Source organism: Oryx dammah, unplaced genomic scaffold (assembly GCF_014754425.2).
Source record: "Oryx dammah isolate SB20612 unplaced genomic scaffold, SCBI_Odam_1.1 HiC_scaffold_14, whole genome shotgun sequence".
Classification (NCBI taxonomy): domain Eukaryota; kingdom Metazoa; phylum Chordata; class Mammalia; order Artiodactyla; family Bovidae; genus Oryx; species Oryx dammah.
The window spans coordinates 14620225-14643543 of NW_024070198.1; the positions used below are offsets into that span (position 1 = coordinate 14620225).

The following is a 23319-nucleotide window of genomic DNA, read 5'->3' on the forward strand; positions in this document are numbered from 1 at the left end:
GAAGGGTTTCCCTTCCAGGACTGAGATCCTGGATAGGTTTTGAAGTTTTAAACGTGGCTGCTGCTGCTGCTAAGTCGCTTCAGTCATGTCCGACTCATGGGGGGACCTAAACTGCCTCTCTCCAGTAGAGTCCCAGTGGGGCAAAACAGCAGACACTGTAAATAAGATTGGGGTTCTGAGCTTAGTGGGGAGAGGACTGGAGGCAAGATCTCAGACTAAAAATGGCTGTAGCGGCGTGGGCAAGTGGGCCCAAGAAATGTTTCCTGAAGACTTCAACGCCCATGTATGTATGGGGACAGAAATGATTCCCCTAAATTCAATGTAGGCATAGTAAAGGGCAGCAACAATGCCATGGGGGTCCATGTGGGCCTGGTATGATGTTGGAAACCAGGAGCTCAGTGCTCCGCGAAGGTACCCAGTGAGCCAAGGTGAGGATGATGACTAGGGCTTTTGTGGATTAACAGCTAAAGAGCAGGTGAAAATGAGGGCTCCTAGCACATGCCAGCAGACAGAAACCAGGCCTTTGACTTGGCCCCGTCCCCACCATTCTCTCCAGTAGCTAAACACTCAATACCACTGTTCAGTATAACACTGGGAAAGTGGTCTGGCAATCACTCAAATCCAGACAAAGGCTTATAATAGAAATCAAGTTCATTTGTGGAAAGCTAAGTGCTCACATCTTGCATACCCGAGTTTGTTAATCAAACATATTCTCCAGGGTTTTGGTAAAATAGTTTGCAGGTATACTGCCGGTTTTCAGATCTGACCTCCGCAGGTGCTATCACCCAGTGCTACCATGACACGGGCACTTGGCATGGCCCAGTTGATTCAGATCATGAAGGTGGAAGAGCTCACAGCCAGCAAAGTGGCACTGACCGGTAGTCAAGCAGCTTCCCAAGTCCAAGGTCAAGTTCCCACTGGCCCCTTGGGTCCTGCACAGCGCGAACCTCGCTTATCAAGAAGCCCAACACCTCCTTTTAGATGCAAGGCCCTCCCCATCCCTGATTGGGCCAAATAAATTCCTTGGGGGGAAAAAAACAAAACATGCTCTTCGCCTGGGGAATATGTAAAAGAGAGATCTGAAAGGTAGGTAGGAACTAGTTGAATGTATAAGGAGGCATGATGCAAGTTCCAGGCAAAGTGGGGAACATGTGTTCTCTTGCTTTCAGAGAACTGTGTAGTTCATTTTGAAGGATGTCTCATCCAAAAGAAGTTTTATTTATATGTTCTTCAATGCCATTAAAAGGACAATTTTCAAAAGTTACACAAAGGCAGTGGTTTCTGGTTTGTTAAGATGTTTTCTGCTCTCTATAATATTATTGCCTTACCCAATCTTGCAGAATACTGCAGACCACTTTGAATGATACTGTTTTAACAGAAGCCTAATGGAGTACCCGCCCATTTCTCAGTGAACCCATTCACAGTGAATTGCTCAACCATGAAAGTAGACTCCTGGCAACCTGGTTTGTGATAGACGATCCTGGGCAACTATAAACCAGATCCAGTGAGACAGCTGGCTCAATTTGAACCAATCAGATTCTCTCCTGAAAATTAAGTTTGGCAGCTAAGGAGCTGCTCATTATTCTCAGGGTACAGCTGGAACAGAGGGACACTTAACCGTAGAAGCTGAGAGACTTTTCTTGCACTAAACAGAGAAGTGAAGAAAGAGAAGAAGAAGCAGAGGGGCAAGGAGATCCAGGGTCAAGGAAGCATCTAGCTCCAGAGAGAAAGAGAGAGGTCAAAGGGTGCCTTAGCTCCTGAAAGGAATCCGGCAAGGGACTCAGCTGTGTTCCCACCCCTGGGTTCTGAGACATACCAAGGCTATCCTTATATATTCTCTGCTCTCCCACCAGACCTTTCTGAAGTGAATTCAAATGAATCTCATTACATTTTTTAAAAAAAGGGTTCAAAGACAAGATAATGAATCTGTGTGCCTTTGTTCCCTAGTGGGTCAGTTGGTAGCTACATCATGCTCAAGCAGCAATGTTACAAGACCTCAAATTAAGATTATTCCCTGCTCAAAATGCATGCTTGCATGCTTATGACTTGGCAAGCTTTCTTCTGAGTCTCTGTAAAGTCCTGATAAATCTCAGTCAACACCTTCCTGCTCCTTGTTCCCCAGTAGGTTAGGTCAGCAACTTTTGCATCCTCATACTATCCTGCTCAAAGCACAGCAGGTAAGGAAGGCCTCCAACACCCGTGGATGCAGTGGTGCACAATATGGACCGGGTCTCTACCTGCCTAGAGCGTTCAGCTATTGGGCATCCACACCTGCAGTGCTCAGCCATGTCCGACTCTTTGCAATGCTGTGTACTGTAGCTCACCAGACTCCTCTGTCTGTAGGATTTTCCAGGCAAGAATACTGGAGTGGGTTGCCATTTCCTCCTCCATGGGATCTTCCTGACCCCCAGACTGAATCTGCATCTCCTATGTCTCCCACATTGCAGGCAGATTCTTTACCACTTGAGCCATCAGGGAAGTTTACAGCTACTGGGGGACACAGGTAATTCAACACAAAATTAAACTGTAATTCCAATTAAGTGCTGTGTAGCCATCGAAAAGTACAGCATGCCAGAGAAACACACAACAGGGGTACCTAATGCAGTCAGGGAGGGGTGGAAGAAAAGTGACTTGTCAAGAGAGAACATGATTCCAAAACAATCAAAGTGTCACGCGAGTGTATGTTCCTTGGTTCTTTGTCTCGTCACAACAAAGATTTGGAGTGACGGACATTAAAGCCCCCTCGGCGTCTCACAGCTCTCAGGTCTTGGATAGACCGTGTTATAGCTCTTAGACAAATCAGTGTTACAGCTCTATTTCATTTAGAAGATAGCAGGAAAATCCATCTTCGAGGCGTGAGGGCACGTCGATCCAAAGACGCAAAGAGAAGAGTGCCCCAGTGCACAGGAGAGAGAGAGAGAGAGAGCTAGCTTTGGCTCCTCTTTTTATATGTTTTTCTCTCCCTGGGCCTGTCCTATGTAAATTGGGCCAGCCAGGAGTGTTGTTTGTTTTACCTGAGGTCCTCATTCCGGTCCTCAGACCTTTTTTTGTTCTATTTTCGCGGGCTTTTCCCTTCCTTGTCTTTTAGCCACCGCCATTTTGGACTCCTTTTCCCTATTCTACCTACCTAACAAAAGGTTTTGCTTACACAGGGCTACTGTGTACCACACATCTTCCTAAACACTTTTACGTGTATGAGCTCATTTAATCATCACAAGTCTATGTCACAGGGCTACTGTGTACCAGACATTTTTCTAAGCACTTTACATGTATGAACTCAAGCTCTAATCATCACAAGTCTATGTGGTAAATATTATTATTAGTCCCATTTTGTAGATGATTCAAATACACCATAGAGAGATTAGTAAGCACGCCTAAGGACACATGTTTAGTGGTGGAGCCAAGATTCACACCCAGGCAGTTTAAATAATGAATGTTAGTTTATTGATTGAACAGCTACAAATTAGACAAAGTATAATGCTTACCCGCCCATCCCCTGCATTACCGCTCCTGTTGGTCATTCCTATTTTTAAAATGTAAATACCCTTAGGCTTTGAAATGTGCATCTAGTGTGACCCAACTGTATATGCAGAGTCAATGTCAAGATTTTTTTAAAAAGAGCGTTTTGAGGAAATTCTGCCTCATTATCACACTCCAGATAATACTGAATAGCAATCACATTGTAACCAGCAGTGACCTCTACATATCAGGGAGCAGGAAAACAAACTGGATTGTTTCAAGGTTGCACCAGCTGCCAGTTGAAATCACCCCATTGGAGGGAACTCTAAAGGGCAGTTGCTGGGTGACAGAAGAAGCTGGTTGACATGCAGTGCTCTTTTTCTGGAAAATCCTCCCATGCGGATTTTTATTTCTACATTCTTTCATTTGATTTTGCAGCTTCATCAGAAAATGAATGTTCCGTTATTTTATCTAACAAAACGTACTGCAGCAGTTACTTGTGAAGCTGCTGAGGGCTGAACCAACTCCAGTATGAAAGTGAAATTGCCACAGTTTGAGTGCCTTCTAGCTATACTATATTGTATTAAAAAGAAGAGGTTTATTTTTTTCAAAGATACAAAATGTGTTTATAATTAATTAACAAAACTAAGAATTCTTTGGAAATTCTTTTATTTGTTTCTGTTCTTCTTTCCTTCTGGCTTTTATTCTCCCCTCCTCTTCTTTTAGGTCATGCTACACCACTCTTGGGCTTCCCTGGTGGTGCAGTTGGTAAAGACTCTGCCTGCAATGCAGGAGACCCAGGTTTGATCCCTGGGTGGGGAAGATCCCCTGGAGAAGGAAATGGTAACCCATTCCAGTATTCTTGCCTGGAAAATCCCGTGGAGAGAGGAGCCTGGTGGGCTACAGTCCATGGGGTCACAAAGAGTCAGACATGGCTGAGCAACTAAACCACCACCATACCACTCTCAGCAATTTTCAGATCATCTTCCTTCTGGAAACTTTATAATATTTAAGTAACAGATACTGGCCTGATTTGTGCATATGAACTTGCAGAGAAATGATAGGTCTGTTTTGAGCTAATCGCTCATTTCCCTTGGTATTAACTCTGTGACATCATCAGGGATATTCACAAACATCTCAGTGCTCCCATTTCTTGAACATGGTAGGACTGCACCTGTCCATGGAATTTTCCTGGCAAGAACACTGGAATGGGTTTTTATTTCCTTCTCCATGGAATATGGGTAGGGGAGGTGGGGGGGTGGTGGAGGGAAAGAGGGGGGAACGACAAAAAAAAAAGAGGGCCGGCTATTGGAGCTTTTACAAACCATTGAGAAACATTGCTCATGGTTCCCTTCTCTTAGTACGTGAGATTTAGGAACATGGGAGAAGGTAGATAGTAAATTAGAGAAACTTGTTTGCAAGGGAGTGCCCTTGCCTATATCTATCTGGTCAATTTTGGACACTGATAAAATCTATTTTAAAACCTCTTCAGACCCCAGAAAGCTCAGAAGGGAGGATGAAGGTGAAACCCGGTCAAAGGGAGAACCTGAGTATGCAAAGCCCGAGGGCATAGAACAAAAAACGCAGGAGACTCTTAAAGCTACCTTCTGCACCTTTGTTTGGGGAGGACGAATTTCCTTTACCTCCTCGTCCTCCCACTCCTGTCTTAACGGCTGGAGTGACTCAGGTTTTTCCTTCCTTGTCTTGGACAGCAGTTCTGTCACCCCTTCAGAAAGGTGTTTGTCAGACTCGACAGGAGGGTGACTTGGAGGTTATGACTATGACATTTCCAAGGACAATACATGAACCAGTAGCTCCTGGGAAAGATCCTAATAATCCTAAAAGGGTGTATGAGGCTGTACACAAACAGATTCTCTTCAAGATACTAAAGACATTTAAGCAAGCTGTTCAAAATTATGGAGTAAATTCTCCTTTTACCTTAGAAATAGTGCAGGGATGAGCTGAGGGTTCCCACTTGATTGTGGTGGCTCATGACCAAGACAGACAGATCACATCTCTTTAGATCAGTTGTGGAGAAGGAAATGGCAATCCACTCCAGCACTATTGCCTGGAAAATCCCATGGACAGAGGAGCCTGGTAGGCTACAGTCTCTGGGGTTGCAAAGAGTCAGACACGACTGAGCGACTTCATTCATTCATTCATTCATTAGATCAATTGATAGGCAGTGGAAACTGGGGGAGAACTCAAAATCAAGTGCTTATGGAAGATCAGCTGTAGAGCAGGTGAGGCGATACTGCATAAGAGCCTGGGAGAAAATAGAGGTTAAAGGAGAGGTTTTAAGAGAAGACCTCACCTGCCCAGAGAGACAGTCTCTGCTGGGACAATTTCTTATCAGTCTGTCCATGCCTGTCATCAGAGCCAATTTGAACATTCACTGGTTTAATTTTTAACTATGAAACTATGACTACAAAAACAGAGATGACATTTTTTATACTAAATGGCCATGATATTCTTTAGACTCCAGAGAAAACTGGTTAAAATGAATTCTTTTTGAAATTGCAAAACCGGTTCTTTTTGCACGTGCAATTAAGAAAAAGCTGGCTTGTTAAAATACTTTTTTGGAGCTCCAATTCTGTCTGAGAAACAAAAAACAGGCCGGGGAAAAAACCTAAAGTTAACTCTTATCGTGTCTTTGGGATACACAGCCCACTCTATCTGGGACTCCAGCCATGAACAAATCGGTAGAACTCAAACCAAGAAAAAAGAAGGGGCAAAGAGACATTTTAAATATCAAGCAGAAAAAAAGAGACATTTTAAATATCAAGCAGAAAACTATGAGATCTCTGTCTATATGTCTGTCTAAATTTATGTATGTCTCAGTGTGTCTTTGTCCTTGGACAAAATTGCTAAAGGCTAATTGGTCAATGAGCTCTATTTAATTGGCCTAAAGAGAAGTAAGTGCTTATGAATCAAACAATTCTAAATTCAAAAAAATTAAAATGAATTTCAGGCTTGTGTGAACTGGGGAATATTCATTATTGAATTGATACCTGGTATTAATGTTTATTTACTGACTTTGTGAAGATATTTTTGTAAATGACATAGCTTTGGGTGATTTATATTTACCAATCTACAGAATGATGCTATAAAGTACAGTTCACAGTTGCTAAAGGAAAGTAAGATGTGTTTTTAATTAAAAGGTATAAGGAATGGAATTACATTCTATTAAGGAAAAAGGAAGTATATCTGAACTTACAGGTGGCTGTTCTCTGAATGGGAAAATAGAGTGATGAATACAGAAATGTAAGTTTCTAAAGACATTAAACTGCCTTTGAAATCTTTTATTGTTACTTTGACTAAGTGAATAACTATTGTTTCAAAATAAATATAAGCTGGTATCAATCTGGAATTTGAGTTTCTTTTCCTGTTAAAAAAAGACAAAGTCTTCTTGGAATGTGACTTTTGATAACAGACTATGTAAATTTCTTGGTCTTTAAGTGATGCATACTTGTTTTTAAAATCTTTTGTTATTTTGATAAAATGAATGAGTGTTATTTCACAATGATCTATGAAGACTATGATACACATGGACAAAGCACATTCTTCTTCTACAAAATTAACTCCTCAACAGGAAATTTAAAATGGAAAAATGGCTATAAACCAAACAGTCGGGGCTATGGGAAATCCAAGACAGCCACTTGGCTTTTCCTGGCTCCCTGACAAATCTCACTTTTATTTGATAGGATAAGCCTTTCCTGGCTGTAGGGTTAATATCTCACAATGGAAAAAAAATGGTTAAAATACAATTTCTTAAATTTCCAGTCATCAGGGCCCCCACTTTGCTGGACAGGTAGTACAGACACTGGCAAAAATTTCATGAGCTTCTTGGAGACTATCATGTTCACTGACATCCTTTTTTTGTCAGGCAAGGACCACAAAACAAAAGGATTGGTTACATGAGATTGAACAGCTAATTATGACTACAATTTTCGTGACTTTTTGTCTGACATATTACTAGCTTCTAATCTTTTTTTTCAGTTATTAAAAAAAACTCTTCTCCTCAAGTCACTGATGGTTTAAAATAATTTAGTGATTTATACCTGTGGGTAAAATTAAAATATTTTTCTTTTCTCTCTGTCTCATCCCTGCAGAAATTGGAGACATTTGGGTTCTGAACAGCCTCATTAAGGTACAAAAAAGACTGTCTCCAGACATATACAAAAATCTCAGAGTATGCTGGGGAGCCCAAACTCATACAGATGAGGAGATTAACAACAGGTTGGTGGATTTAGAAAACACAGTGCTACTCTTAGGAGAAGAAGCACAAAATCTTAAATTACAAATACATTTAAAGTGTGACTGGAATATTACTACTTTTTGTGTGACTCCCTAGGAATATAACCAATCTAAACACTCCTGGGGAAAGGTTAGACAGCACTTGCAGGGCCATAGAGCTGACAACCTTATTCTAGATATTAAAAAGCTACAAGCAAAAATCATTGGCACGCAGCATGCTTCTCTTAGACCATTACCAGGTACAGATACACTTCAAGGAATAGCTGCTGCTACTGCTAAGTCGCTTCAGTCGTGTCTGACTCTGTGAGACCCCATAGATGGCAGCCCACCAGGCTCCGCCATCCCTGGGATTTTCCAGGCAAGAACACTGGAGTGGGTTGCCATTTCTTTCTCCAATGCATGAAAGTGAAAAGTGAAAGTGAAGTCGCTCAGTCATGTCCGACTCTTAGCGACCCCATGGACTGCAGCCTACCAGGCTCCTCCATCCATGGGATTTTCCAGGCAAGAGTACTGGATAGCAGAGGGTCTTAACTCATTGAGTCCTCTTGAGTGGATCAAAGACATTGGAGGTGATCTCACTAAAACACTAGCTATGTTTTGTTGTTTCACTATAATCTTCTGTTTAGTCCTCAGATGCACAGGAAAAACCGTTCAAGAACTAATGAAGAAAGAAGTTGCAAGGTCAACATATCTTCTGCTACAAAAACAAAAAGGGGGATATGCAGGGGTTAATAGTCAGCTGCCTGTTACTCTGGCTATGCCATGAGAAAATCACCATGCGAAAAGAATAAAAGCAAAATATAGCAATACAGCATAACCCAAATAAAAGTATATCGGGTTGATCAGCTGGGGTTGTCATGCCCTGATAAGCTAAGGAAAAACATAGTGTGGACCTTGGTATGCTGGATCAGCTCAAATTCAGAACACTGCTTTTGCACACTCTAAGATGTTTTCCCAAGGCATATGTGGGTCTATGACCTCCAGCTAGATGATAGCCCTTGTACAAGAAAATAACAAAGATAGTTTAAAGTAATCAATAAAGTGGTAGATGTGACCAGGGACACAGGAGGCTGACTTCAACGTAAAACAGCAGATACCTCTGCTTGCCAAGACACTAAATAAAAGTGATGTGGCTCCGAGGAGCAGGGCTCCTGACCCAAGAGGTCTTGAGTCCCCTGGTCCCATCTTTAAAACTTTAATTCTGTCTCTTGTTTCTTTTCCCAAACTGTGCATCAACCACTTTTGATCCCTACCTGCTTTGCTGGCCGCAGCAATCCAGGACCAACCTCTGTGGTGCTTGTTTTTCTTCCATTTCCAGAGCACATTGTCTCAGACTATGAGGTTGGTTGCTGTGAAATGAGGCTGGCAGGACACTATTTCTGCAACCAGATGTTCTGTTCAGCAATATGAGGTTGTGCTATGAGGCATCTGAAATCTCCATTTTGGTCCTGGGCTGGAAGGGGGGTGGGGGGCTGAAGTTCAGCCAGAGCTGGACTGGCTAAACTGGGTACCCTAGCTAGCATAGGGTCACATCAGCTCTCTTTACATACTGCACAAAAGAGCTGTTTGTACCAGCAGGACTCCCCTGCAAACTCAGAAGTCCCCTTGGAAACGAGACTACTGACACTTGGATGAACATCAACTAAAATAATGTTAGTTTGCTTACTAAATATTTATTGAGCACCCATTATGTGCTAAACACTGTGCCTGACACTGCAGAGCCAAAAGTGAATAAAGAAATTATAGTCAGGGAAGGTTGGGAAGTGATGCAGAAAGCAGGAATGTGGACAGGTATGACAAGTGCCACCTTAGATATGAGTGCAAAGGTAGTAGAAACATCCACAGAAGGCTAATATAAGGCTCAAAGGGTTGGAGGAGGCTTGGACGAGGGACTCACCACCAAGATGAGGCTTGAAGGAGTGATCACAACAGCCAACATTTCTTGAGCACGTACTGTATACATCCATCCAGCCCTGTTCAGACAGCCCTGCATGAGAACCCTCATTTAGTCCTTACAACACCCTATGAGGTAGATAACATTATTCTCTCCATTTTACAGATAAGGAAACTTAGGCTCACAGTAAATGGTGGAGCTGGATTCAAATCAGAGCAGCTTGGTTCCAGACTGAAGGGGGAGGAAAGAGCCAAATCAGCCTTCAAGGCAGGGGCAAGTGCTGTGCAACAGCATAGAGGGAGGAAAGATGCTCCCCAAGTCCTTTGAGGAACTCAAAGTGTCTGGGGGTGGGAACAGGAGTTCTGAGATGACACAGCTCCATCTGCAGGTTAGAAGGGAAACCAGAGGCAGGGGACAGTCTGCTGTGGACTGTCAAAAATCAACTGTGTGATTCCTGTCATCTAACCCCTCCTGGCTTCAGTTTCTCCCTTTTGTAAAAGACAGTAATAAGAATACCTGGGCTCTACCATAGAGAATGGCTATGGGCATCAAATGGGGAAAATGCATGTAAACTTGATAGTAAAATGCAAATTCCTTCCCAGACTTGAGATTTCATCAGTATCATTTCCACAGTAGCTTCAAAGATTTGCAAACCCTAATCAATAGCGTCAGGCAGGGCAGTAGCAAGAGGCTTTGAAGTAGAGCAACAGGGTGGGGAAATAGACCCTTATCCTGTGTCTGTCACTTGCATCCAAATTCACTACTTACTGTGTGATGCTCAGGCAAGCTACTCTCTCACCGTCAACTCCATCATCTGGGCAATGGGGATGATGATAGCATTCACCTTATAAGTTGCTGGGAGGAATAAATAACACTTGTAATATGCTTAGGACAGCTCCCAGCACAGAGGAAAGACAAAACATTAACAGCTATCATTTTTAACATTATTAAGAACTCTATTGACTACTCACCCCATTCCTCCACGTTCTATGTGATAAAAACACATGCAGATATTAGAAACCAGAGCTGATGAAGGTTTGCAATCCAACGCAAGTACACTGCTCTGGACATTCTTCCTGGTTCCCACAGGCTGGCAAGCAGCTGGCTCTCCATGCTCTCTGTCCTGGAAGAAAGTGCCCCAAAGAGGTAAAACACAGGGATCAAACACCATTTGCGCAAACCAGGCTGCTCTCATCATTTTTAGACAATCTAAACATCTACTTTTATATCTATTCCTTATTAGATGGTGAAATTCTCAAAGGTGTCCTGGTGTCCAGCCTGGTACTGGCACGTAGTACACAGTTGATATATGCATGTGAATTCATCTGAATTTGAGCTTTAAAGCTCAGTATATAGAGAGTATGATAACATTTTTTGAAACTCCAGGCTAATAATATCTCCAGGATTTTGCAATAGAAATATATTAAATGGGCAAAAGATACTATAGTTCTAAATGTGGCAGTGTTCCCTTGTAATAGTCAATATTGATAATTATACATCATACGTTCATATAATGTTATACAAAGAACAAAATGAGCCAATAAAACTACATACACTAACAAGGATGAATTTCACAAACATGATACCAAATGAGAAGCCACACAAAACCAAATGCATACTGTATAATTCCCATCATATGAAGTTGAAAAATAAGCAAAATTAACGTATAGCTTTAAAAGTCTGGGTATTGATTATCTTTGGAAGAGGTGTACTGATGGGGAGGAGGCACAAGAGAGACTTTTGAAGAACTGGTTACATTTCTTTCTCTTTTAAAATAAATGTGCTTTTTAATTTTGTCAAGTACATTTTTCTTTTTCCTTTTATTATTTATTTATTTTGGCTATGCCTCATGGCATGTGGGATCTTAGTTCCCTGACCAGCAGTAAAATCCATACCCTCTGAAGTGGAAGCACAGAGTCTTAGCCTTTGAACCATGAGGGAAGTCTCACATTTCTTGACCTGAAGTATTATTTTCATGGGCACATTAAATTTGTGATCATTCTTTGAGCTATACACGTATGATTTGTGCATTTTTTTCCTGTATGATAGTTATACTTCAATAAAATATAACTTTATAAAAATAATTATGGCACATTAAAAAAATCATCTCCGCAAGTAAGAACAGGGCATTCAAAAAGTAGCTGAACCTACACTAATCAACCAATAAGAAAGGACAGTGAAAGGAAAAACATGATGGATTTCAGAAGGTATATAGACTTGGTTGGTATATTGGCTGAAGATACAAGGGATTGTTAACTATATATCTGCATGGGAATAAAACCCAAAGTGGCCTTGCAGTTTGATAAGACTGTCTCAATTTCTAAGCTTTCTCTATAACTATCACCAAATGGACCTCCATTTTATTAGCTCAAAACTCTGAGGATAGAGGACTTCAACTTCAGCCTGTAATACGCTAACTGATACTACCCCCTGCCATAAATAAAAAACTGATAAATACAGACAAATATTTAAAACATCTATTTTTAGATACTGAACAACAAGCTTCTCAAGACTGTAATCTCTGAAAGAGGGAAACAAATGAGGTAAGTCCTGCAAATGCCCCAGCTTCAAAGGCATTTAGATCCTGCCATAGAGGAGGAGAATCCAAAACAGAAACAGACTTACAGATGTAGAAAATGAACTTATGGTTACCAAAGGGGAAAGGGAAGGGGGAGGAGATACATTATAGGATTAACCGATACAAAACGCTATACACAAAAGAGATAAGTAACAAGGATTTACTGTAAAGCACAGGGCACTATATTCAATAACTTACAATAATTTATAATAGAAAATAATCTTAACACACACACACACACACACATATATATATATATAACTGGATCACTTTGCTGTACACCTAAATCTAACACAATAGTGTAAGTCAGTTCAGTTCAGTTCAGTTGCTCAGTTGTGTCCGACTCTTTGTGACCCCGTGAACTGCAGAACGCCAGGCCTCCCTGTCCATCACCAACTCCCAGAGTTTACCCAAACTCATGTCCATTGAGTTGGTAATGCCATCTAACCATCTCATCCTCTGTTGTCACCTTCTCCTCCTGCCTTCAATCTTTCCCAGCATCAGGGTCTTTGCAAATGAGTCAGCTCTTCGCATCAGGTGGCCAAATTATTGGAGTTTCAGCTTCAACATCAGTCCTTTCAATGAACAAACACCCATGACTGATTTCCTTTAGGATAGACTGGTTGGATCTCCTTGCAGTTCAAGGGACTCTCAAGAGTCTTCTCCAACACCACAGTTCAAAAGCATCAATTCTTCGGCGCTCAGCTTTCTTTATAGTCCAACTCTCACATCCATGCGTGACTACTGGAAAAACCATAGCCTATACTTCAGTTTAAACAATGAATAGGGAATCAATGATTTGTGAAACAAAATGAAGCAGTCTAACATTTGTATAAATGTACTAGGGAGGTAGTGTAGTGGTAGGGAGGAGGGACTGAGAAAATATTTGAAAAAAATAATGGTTGCTAATTTTTCTATATTTGACGGAAATATCAACTTAAAGATCCAAGAAGCTTAATGATCTTCAAGCAGGATAAACACAGAGAAAACTACAAATTACACAAATGAATACTGAAGAAAATCAATAATAAAAAGTTGACAGGGAAAACAAGGGCACAGAGATAAGAAAATTACTGATGTCTCATCAAAGAAAATACAAGCCAAAAGAAAATAGAATAAGATCTTTAAAGGGTGAAGAGGAAAAAAAAAGCAGCCAACATATAATTATATATTTAACACAAATATCCCTCAAAAGACATGTTTCAGACAAAGAATAAGAGACTTAGTTGCCAGCAGATATGTTGCTCATTTTGAAAAAATTGAAGTATAGTTGATTTACAATATCATATTAGTTTCAGGTGTACAATAGAGTGATACAAAATATTATAGATTATACTCCATTTAAGGTTATTATAAAATATTGGTTATATTTCTGTGCTGTAAATATATATTCTGTGCTGTAGCTTATTTATTTTACACATAGTAGTTTATATTGGAGAAAGGAATGGCAACCCACTCCAGTATTCCTGCCTGGAGAATTCCATAGACAGAGGAGCCCAGTGGGCTACAGTCCATCGGGTCAGAAAGGGTCGGGCACCACTGAGCGACTAACACTACACTACACTAGCAGTTTGTATCTCTTAATCATTTACCTCTGTGTTGCCCCTTCCCTTTCCCTCTTCCCACTGGTAACCACTAGTTCTTTATATCTGTGAGTCTGTTCCTGTTTTGTTATATTCATTTCATTTGCTTTATTTTTAAAATTCCACATATAAGTGATATCATACAGTATTTATGCTTCTCTGCTTGACTTATTTTACTAACCGACAGAGGATGAGATCATTGGATGGCATCATCGACTCAATGGTCATGGTTTGAACAAACTCCTGGGGGTAAGTGAAGGACAGGAAAGCCTGGCATGCTATAGTCAGTCCATGGGGTCGCAAAGAGTCAGACACAACTGAGTGACTGAACAACAAGATTCATAAAGTCTGACTCAATCAATCCACTATTATGTCAGTCATTTCCAATACTCTTCATGTCCAGCTGTGTTGTTGCAAATGGCAAAATTTCATTTTTTTTTAAGGTTGAGTATTACATCTCTTTTTCTATGTATATGGAGGAGTATATAAGATCCCCTGGAGAAGGAAATGGCACCCCACTCCAGTATTCTTGCCTGGAAAATCCCATGGATGGAAGAGCCTGGTGGGCTACAGTCCACGGGGTCGCAAAGAGTCGGACACGACTTCACTTTCACTTTCAATTTCACTTTCCACTTTCATATATAGATAGATAGATAGGATTACTATATATATATACAGAATACTATGAACACTGGGATATATATATATATATCTTTGACTAAATCTTTGACTTAGTATTTTCATTTTCTTTTGATAGATACCCAGGAATGGAATTGTTAGATTGTATAGTAGCTCTGTTTTTAGTGTTTTCAGGAACTTCCATACTGTTTTCCATAGTGGCTGCACCAATTGACATTCCCACCAACAGTGTACAAGGGTTCCTTTTTCTAAACATATTGCCAGCATTTGTTATTCGTGTTCTTTTTGATGACAGCCATTCCGACAGGTGTGAGGTGATACTTCATTGTGGTTCTGATTTGCACTTTTCATGATTAGCTATGCGGCACATCTTTCCACGTGCCTGTTGGCCATCTCTACTTCTCCTTTGGAGAAATGCCTGTTCAGATGTTCACTCCATTTTTTAATTGGGTTGCATTTTTTTGTTTGTTTTTGAGTTGTATGAGTTGGTTGTGTACTTTGGATATTAACCTCTTGCTGGTCACATCATTTGCAAATATTTTCTCCCATTCAGCAGGGTATTTTTATTTCATGTTTTGTTGATGGTTTCCTTTGCTGTGCAAAAGATTTAAGTTTAATTAGGCTCCATATTTTTGCTTTCATTTATATTGCCTTAGGAGACAGATCCAAAAATATAGTGCTATGATTTATGTCAAAGAGGGTGGACTTATCATATATCATCTCTACTATGCTGAAGTATGTTTCCTTTATACCCACTTCGTTGATTCAACATCATATACAGATGTCGAATTTTGTCAAAAGAATTTTTTCTGTATTTATTAACACGATCATATCATTTTTATTATTCAATTTGTTGACAGGGTGGATATTGACATGTGGATATTGACCCATCCTGGCATACTGACCTATTCAGGAATCCTTGGGATAAATTCCACTTGATTATGGTGAATAATCCTTTTAATGCATTTTTGAATTCCATTTGCTAATATTTTGTTGAGATTTTTGCATCTGTCTTCATCAGTGACACTGACTTGTAGTTTTCTTTCTTTGTTATATATTTGTCTGGTTTGGTATCATGTTTTGGTTTTTAGTTTTATTGACATTTTTTATTGGTTTTTAATCTCTATTTCATTTATTTCTGCTCTGATCTTTATGAATTATTTCCGTCTACTAACCGAGTTTTGTTTTCTTTTTCTAGTTCCTTTAGGTGTAAAGTTAGGTTGTTTAAGATTTTTCTTTTTTCCTGAGGTAGGCTTGTATTACTACAAACTTCCCTCTTAAAACATCCCCCAGATTTTGGATTGTTGTGTTTTCATTTTCTCCAAGTATTTTAAAATTTCATCTGTAATTTCTTCAGTGATCCATTGGTTGTTTAGTAGTATACTGTTTAGCCTCCACATATTTGTGGTTTTGCAGTTTTATTCTTGCTACCATCAGCACCAGTGTCCAAGCAGTAGAATGGGTTCTCAAGAATTGCTGACACCAGTGTCTATGTCCCCAGGGGGAGCTCCAGCTGCCTCCTGCCTCTCTGGGAGACTCTCCGAGATCAACAGGTGGGTCTCACCCAGCTCCTTTCAAATTACTACTTCTGTCCAAGGTATTGGAGCAGGTGAGATCTGTGTGCCCCCTTTAAGAGTGGAGTCTACTTCCCACAGCGCTCTGAGTCTCCCAAAAGTGAGCCTAGCTGGTCTTCAAAGCCAAACCTTCTAGGGGCTTTTCCTCCCAGTATAAGACCCCTGGGCTAAGGAACCTAGTATGGGGTTCAGACCCCTTGATTCTTGAGGAGACCCTAAGCAACTGTAATTATCCTCCCCTTTGTGGGTGACCACCTGGGGTATGGGTCTTGACTATATGACGACTTTGCCCCTCCTATCAGTTTGTTGTGGTTCCTTCTTTATATCTTTTGTTGTCCTTCAGTTGTTCAGTCCCTAAGTCGTGTCCAATTCTTTGCAACCCCATGGACTGCAGCATGCGAGGCTTCCCTGTTCTTCACTATCTCCCAGAGTTTGTTCAAACTCATGTCCATTGAGTCGGTGGTGCCATCCAAACATTTCATCCTCTTTTGCCCCCTTCGCCTCTTGCCCTCAATCTTTCCCAGCATCAGGGTCTTTTCCAGTGAGTCAGCTCTTCACATCAGGTGGTCAAAGTATTGGAGCTTCAGCTTCAGTATCAGTTCTTCCAATGAGTATTCAGGGTTGATTTTCTTTAGGATTGACTGGTTTGATCTCCTTGCTGTCCAAGTGACTCTCAAGAGTCTTCTCCAACACCACAGTTCAAAAGCATCAATTCTTCAGCATTCTTCCTTCTTTTATGGGCCAACACTCACATCCATACATGACTACCGGAAAAACCACAGCTTTGACTAGATGGACCTCTGTGGACAAAATGATGTCTCTGCTTTTTAACATGCTGTTTAGGTTTGTCATAGCTTTTTTCCCAAGGAGCAAGGGTCTTTTAATTTCATGGCTGCAGTCACCATCTGCAGTGATTTTGGAGCCCAAGAAAAGAAAATCTGTCTCTGTTTCCACTTTTTCCCCATCTATTTGCCATGAAGTGCTGTGATCAGATGCCATGATCTTCTTTTTTTGAATGTTGAGTTTTAAGCCAGCTTTTTCACTCTCCCCTTTCACCTTCATCAAGAGGCTCTTTAGTTTCTTTGTTTTCTGCCATTAAAGTGGTATCACCTCCCTATCTGAAGTTGTTGATATTTCTCCCAGCAATCTTGATTCCAGCTTGTGAGTCATTCAGCCCAGCATTTCACATGGTGTACTCTGCATATAAGTTAAATAAGCAGGGTGACAATGAAAGGTTGTTGTTGAATCACGACAATGGTATAAACTCCCAAAAGGTTTCTGCCATAAGCTGTATGAGATCACCGTGGAATCGCAGAGCAGGGCTCCTTACTTGCTTCACGCAGGGCATGTCATTCATTCACACAAGCACACTGTTAGAGTTAGTAAAGCACAGCAGAAAACGTGTTCGCTAAGAGAACAAAGAACTAGAGCTCCAAGCATCCTTACCTTGTCCTGAAGGATCCCGGACGAGCCCCCAAGATGAAAGGTTGTTGTTGAATCATGGCGCCGGGATTCTTGGCCCCTGGAGGAGAAGAATTCAATCCGGGGCCAGAGACTTGATCGCTCAGAGCTTTTGTATAATAAAGTTTTATTAAAGTGTAAAGGAGATAGAGAAGGCTTCTGACATAGGCATCAGAAGGGGGCAGAAAGAGTACCCCCTTGCTAGTGTTAGCAATGGAGTTATATTAAATCCAAAGAATGTCTGGAGGTTGTAAAGACCTCATCAGACCAACTCCCATAATTTACATTTTAAGATAATGGAATTAGCCAGAAGGTTTAATCCAGAGACTATCCTCAGGCAGAATACATTGTTGTTATATGATCCTAAGGAATGTAGAGAAAAAAAGTTTGTCCTTTCTTCCTCCTTGAGAATTCCAGACCCCTCTTTCCTTGGGGATCCCTAGACTTCTTATCAACCTGCCTAGGAAATGACTCTGTCAACAATATACAGCCTTGATGTACTTTTTCCAATTTTGAACAAGTCAGTTGTTTCATGTCTAGTTCTGTTGCCTCTTGTCCTGCATACAGGTTTCTGAGGAGACAGGTAAGGTGGTCTGCTATTCCTATCTCTTTAAGAATTTTCTACAGTTTGTTGTGATCCATGCAGTCAAAGGCTTTAGCGAAGTCAATGAAACAGAAGTACATATTTTTTGGAACTCCCTTCCTTTTTCATGATCTAACAGATGTTGGCAATTTGATCTCTGGCTCCTCTGCCTTTTCCAAACCCAGTTTTGTACCTCTGAAAGTTCTTGGTTCACGTACTGCTGAAGCCTAACTTGAAGGATTTTGAGCATAATCTTGCTAGCATGTGAAATGAGTGCAATTGTATGGTAATTTGAACATTCTTTAGCATTACCTTTCTTTGAGATTGGAATGAAAACTGACTGGCCTTTTCCAGTCCTGTGGCCACTTCAGAGTTTCCCAAATTTGCTGACATATTGAGTGCAGCACTTTAACAGCATCATCTTTTAGGATTTGCAATAGCTCAGCTGGAATTCCATCTCCTCCACTGGCTTTGTTTGTAGTAATACTACCTAAGTCCCACTTGACTTCACACTCCAGGATGTCTGGCTCTAGGTGAGAGACCACACCATTTGGGTTATCCAGGTCATTAAGACCTTTTTTGTGTAGTTCTGTGTACTCTTGCCACCTCTTCTTAATCTCTTCTGCATCTGTTGGGTCTCTGTGGTTTCTGTTCTTTTTCATGCCCATCTTTGCATGAAAAATCTCCCTTGGTATCTTTAATTTTCTTGAAGAGACCTTTAGGCTTTCCCATTCTATTGCTTTCCTCTATTTCTTTTCACTGTTCACTTAAGAAGGACTTCTTATCTCTTCTTGCTATTCTCTGGAACTCTGCATTCATGTGGGTGTATCTTTCTCTATATCTTTAGTTGTAGAAAATTTTTTTCTGTTAGATTCCAGTCTTTCTCATCAACAGTTGCTCATAAGTGGTTGTAATTTTGGTGTGCCCACAATAGGAGGTGAGTTCTGGATCTTTCTACTCTATTATCTTATTCCCAGAATCTTCTCCACAAGAAATGTGTTTTAAAAGTTCCTTGGGCTAAAGGAAAATGATACCATAAAGAAACTTAGGTCTTCACAAAGGCAAGAAGGGTGTCAGAAATGGTAAATATTTGAGTATATATAAAAGATCTTTTCCTTCTTTTATTATCTTTAAAAGATAATTGACTGTCACCCACAAAATACTAATAAATGTATCCCTATATGAAGAAACTTATGACCATCTATTTTTCCCTCCCCCACCGTTTTAAATATATGTCATAGATTTTATTTCTACATTATAAATGTGGATACTCATGAACATGTGCACACATACACATACACTTATGCATATATAACTTGCAGAACAAAGGAACAAGGTGAATATACCTTGGCAGAACTAGACTAGCCCTAAAGCATTTGTTTTTCTAGGTCAGTAATGCTAGAAAAGTAATGCTCAAAATTCTCCAAGCCAGGCTTCAGCAATACGTGAACCGTGAACTTCCTGATGTTCAAGCTGGTTTTAGAAAAGGCAGAGGAACCAGAGATCAAATTGCCAACATCCGCTGGATCATGGAAAAAGCAAGAGAGTTCCAGAAAAACATCTACTTCTGCTTTATTGACTATGCCAAAGCCTTTGACTGTGTGGATCACAATCAACTGTGGAAAATTCTGAAAGAGATGGGAATACCAGACCACCTGATCTCCTCTTGAGAAATTTGTATGCAGGTCAGGAAGCAACAGTTAGAACTGGACATGGAACAACAGACTGGTTCCAAATAGGAAAAGGAGTACGTCAGGGCTGTATATTGTCACCTTGCTTATTTAACTTCTTTGCAGAGTACATCATGAGAAACGCTGGGCTGGAAGAAACACAAGCTGGAATCAAGATTGCCGGGAGAAATATCAATAACCTCAGATATGCAGATGACACCACCCTTATGGCAAAAAGTGAAGAGGAGCTAAAAAGCCTCCTGATGAAAGTGAAAGAGGAGAGCAAAAAAGTTGGCTTAAAGCTCAACATTCAGAAAACGAAGATCATGGCATCCGGTCCCATCACTTCATGGGAAATAGATGGGGAAACAGTGGAAACACTGTCAGACTTTATTTTGGGGGGCTCCAAAATCACTGCAGATGGTGACTGCAGCCATGAAATTAAAAGACGCTTACTCCTTGGAAGAAAAGTTATGACCAACCTAGATAGCATATTCAAAAGCAGAGACATTACTTTGCCGACTAAGGTCCGTCTAGTCAAGGCTATGGTTTTTCCAGTGGTCATGTATGGATGTGAGAGTTGGACTGTGAAGAAGGCTGAGCACTGAAGAATTGATGCTTTTGAACTGTGGTGTTGGAGAAGACTCTTGAGAGTCCCTTGGACTGCAAGGAGATCCAACCAGTCCATTCGGAAGGAGAACAGCCCTTGGATTTCTTTGGAAGGAATGATGCTAAAGCTGAAACTCCAGTACTTTGGCAACCTCATGCGAAGAGTTGACTCTTTGGAAAAGACTCTGATGCTGGGAGGGATTGGGGGCAGGAGGAGAAGGGGACGACAGAGGATGAGATGGCTGGATGGCATCACTGACTTGATGGACATGAGTCTGAGTGAACTCTGGGAGTTGGTGATGGACAGGGAGGTCTGGCGTGCTGCGATTCATGGGGTCGCAAAGAGTCGGACACGACTGAGCGACTGAACTGAACTGAATGGTTAAGTGGACTTGGGTGTTAGAGAGTCAAGGCAAAGTCTAACTCCACCAGTCGTAAGTATAGAACTGTGAGCAAGTAACGTAACTAGACAAAACCTAAATTTACTTATCTGTAAAAGGTGGGTACTGCCTCTTGAGTAGCGTGGGTCTGAAGATTAACTAAATTACCATATATAAATTGTTAGCATATTGCCTGTCTGGCAAGAACAAAGACTTGACAAAGGGCAACCATTATTATCCTAAAGTCAAATGTACCCCCACCGTGCCAGATGCCAACTTGGTCAGTGAGCAGTTGATCGAAAAGATATGATGGAACAAGGGAAAGTAGGAGGTGGTAAAATACACTGAAATTTTTCATCTTCCAAAGCAGAATAAAGGAAATCATCTAAAGTTAATAAATCAGTAACAGGGAACTAAGAATGTATAAGAGTATAACAGTGATCACTAGATGAATTAGAAACAGAGTGTTTACAGTGATTGCCTTTGAGAAGTGCAATTGAGAAGTTTTTGTTCTTCATAAAGTACCCTTTTATTCTGTTAAAAATTTAACCTGTATTAAATACTGCATAAAACTTCAAAACCTAGTTTTATAATTTAGAATGTACATATGGAGCAAGGAGAAAGGTTAAACAAATATACCAGGATTTGTGTAAAAATGGAGCTTCTTGATTTCCTATCTTTGCACCACTGAAGGGGAAACTACTGCTGTTCCAGAAAACCAGTGCTGGCCTCTGTTACATTGTAGTTGCCAAGAATTGTGTGTGTGTCCATACATCTGTTTGTAAAGTAAATAATGTTTTATGATTAAACCCTTTGCCTAATTCTTCCTCCCTTTAGGACTTATACTATTAAAAATTAAAATGCTAAGAAGCAAAGAAAAGCAATTTTTATAATATTAACTAAAGCCAGCCTATTTTCTCTTCTATAATGATAACCTCATTATCACACTCCAGTATCCACACCTCTGATTTCTTCCTAACTTACTTCTGTTGTCCAAAGCTGGGGTCTTGGCTAGGACCCTCAGGAAAGGAGTAGCTGGTGTTCATAGGCAATATGTAAAGATCTCCACAAAGAACACAGATCTGATTTTAGTCCCTTCTGAATCCTCTGCTTGTTTGGGCACTCTACTATTTTCCCTCCATTCTCTTGCTCATCTGATCTATTTCTCTTGGCCCATTAAATCTCATTATTGGGAGAGTTAAGATGCTACAGAGACACCATAAGCTAGAGAGACAAGACACACAGCATCATCGCAGTATAGAATGTAGTCATAGAATGCAGCCATAGTAAGAGCCTTAAGGTCCAAGCCAGGATATAAAGTGAAAGAAACCTCTTTAATGAGGTTTTTTTGGAAGCTAGCAATCCTGGTAATTAAGTCTTCTGGATGAGCAGTCATCTGGACCATGGACTTCAGCTTCTGATGGCACTGGGTTCTAATCATACCTCTGTCCTCCCTACCAGTATGACTCTGGCAAGTTTTTTTAACATCTCTAAGTCTCAATTTTCTCATCTGGAAAATGAGGGTAATAATACACACATCTTTTTAAAAAAGAACTTGCTCTCTGGTGTTCTACATGTTATTAACTCAAGTCATTCTCACAGCAGTTGGGTACTATTATTATCCCTTTCTATAGACGTGTAAACCGAGGCTCAGAGGGAGGCTAAGTAACTTGTCTGAAGTCACACAGCTGTTAAGTAAGGCAGACAGGAGAGTATCCAGGCAGTCTGCCTCCAGAGCCCTGCTTTCAGCTATTATGCTAAACTGTCTGATAAAGTTCACCTGAGGATTAAATGAAACAATGCATTTAATAGCACTTGGCATATTTTGAGCATTTAATAAAGAGCAATTATTATAATGAGAGCTGGGTAGAATCCAAATCCCAAATTATAACAAACTTGGGGGTAAGGTAGATTACACTGTATTTTTATCATATGAAGCCAGGTCTAAAGTTCAGACATCCTCATTCTCAGATCATCTGCAAACAGAAAGCAAGCTCCCACAGGAGCAAACAGGTTCCCAGGGGCACCAGAAATCATTTTTGCAGGAGCTGTCTGTTGCTGAGTGGGAACAGAGGAGAGTACTAAAGCAAGGGCTTGACCGAGAAGCAGCGGAGTCAAGGTGGGGCAGGAGGCACACCAGCCCTGCCCCTGGTGCATTAAGGATGGCTGCTGTGGGGGCCTTTAGGATGGGAACCATAAGTAGTGGGATCTCTCAAGTAATCAAAGGGTTCCACAATTCTCTGGTAGGAGTAAACCAGAGACAACGAGGGAATTTGATAGCTATTAAAACCAGGGTTCCGCAGTTGGGAGGTAACTTTGCAGTCTGAAGAGGCCTGTTTTCTGAGACCAACTGCAGTACGGTTCAAGTCAAGAGCAAAAGAAGATACCCAGAACTCCATCCCGAGTGAAGCCTTAACAGGAACCAGCCTGGGAGCAAGAAAGGGATCAGAATCCATGCTGGGTAAGCCTCAATGGTGGCGTTCTCCGGGCTCTCATCCAAGGAACTGGCATCTTGTTGACAAGATTTGCCTCTGCCCAGTTTCCCAAGGATTCTCCTTTTGCCGAAAACCCCTTCTAGCTGCCATCAGCCCAGTTATCATCCTCACCTTTTGGAGACTATTGACAATACTAG

At 40.9% G+C, this 23319-nt stretch overlaps 1 pseudogene; it reads left to right on the forward strand.

The window, feature by feature from the left end:
* Positions 1–361: 361 nt before the first annotated feature.
* LOC120873490 lies at positions 362–23319 on the forward strand (annotated as a pseudogene).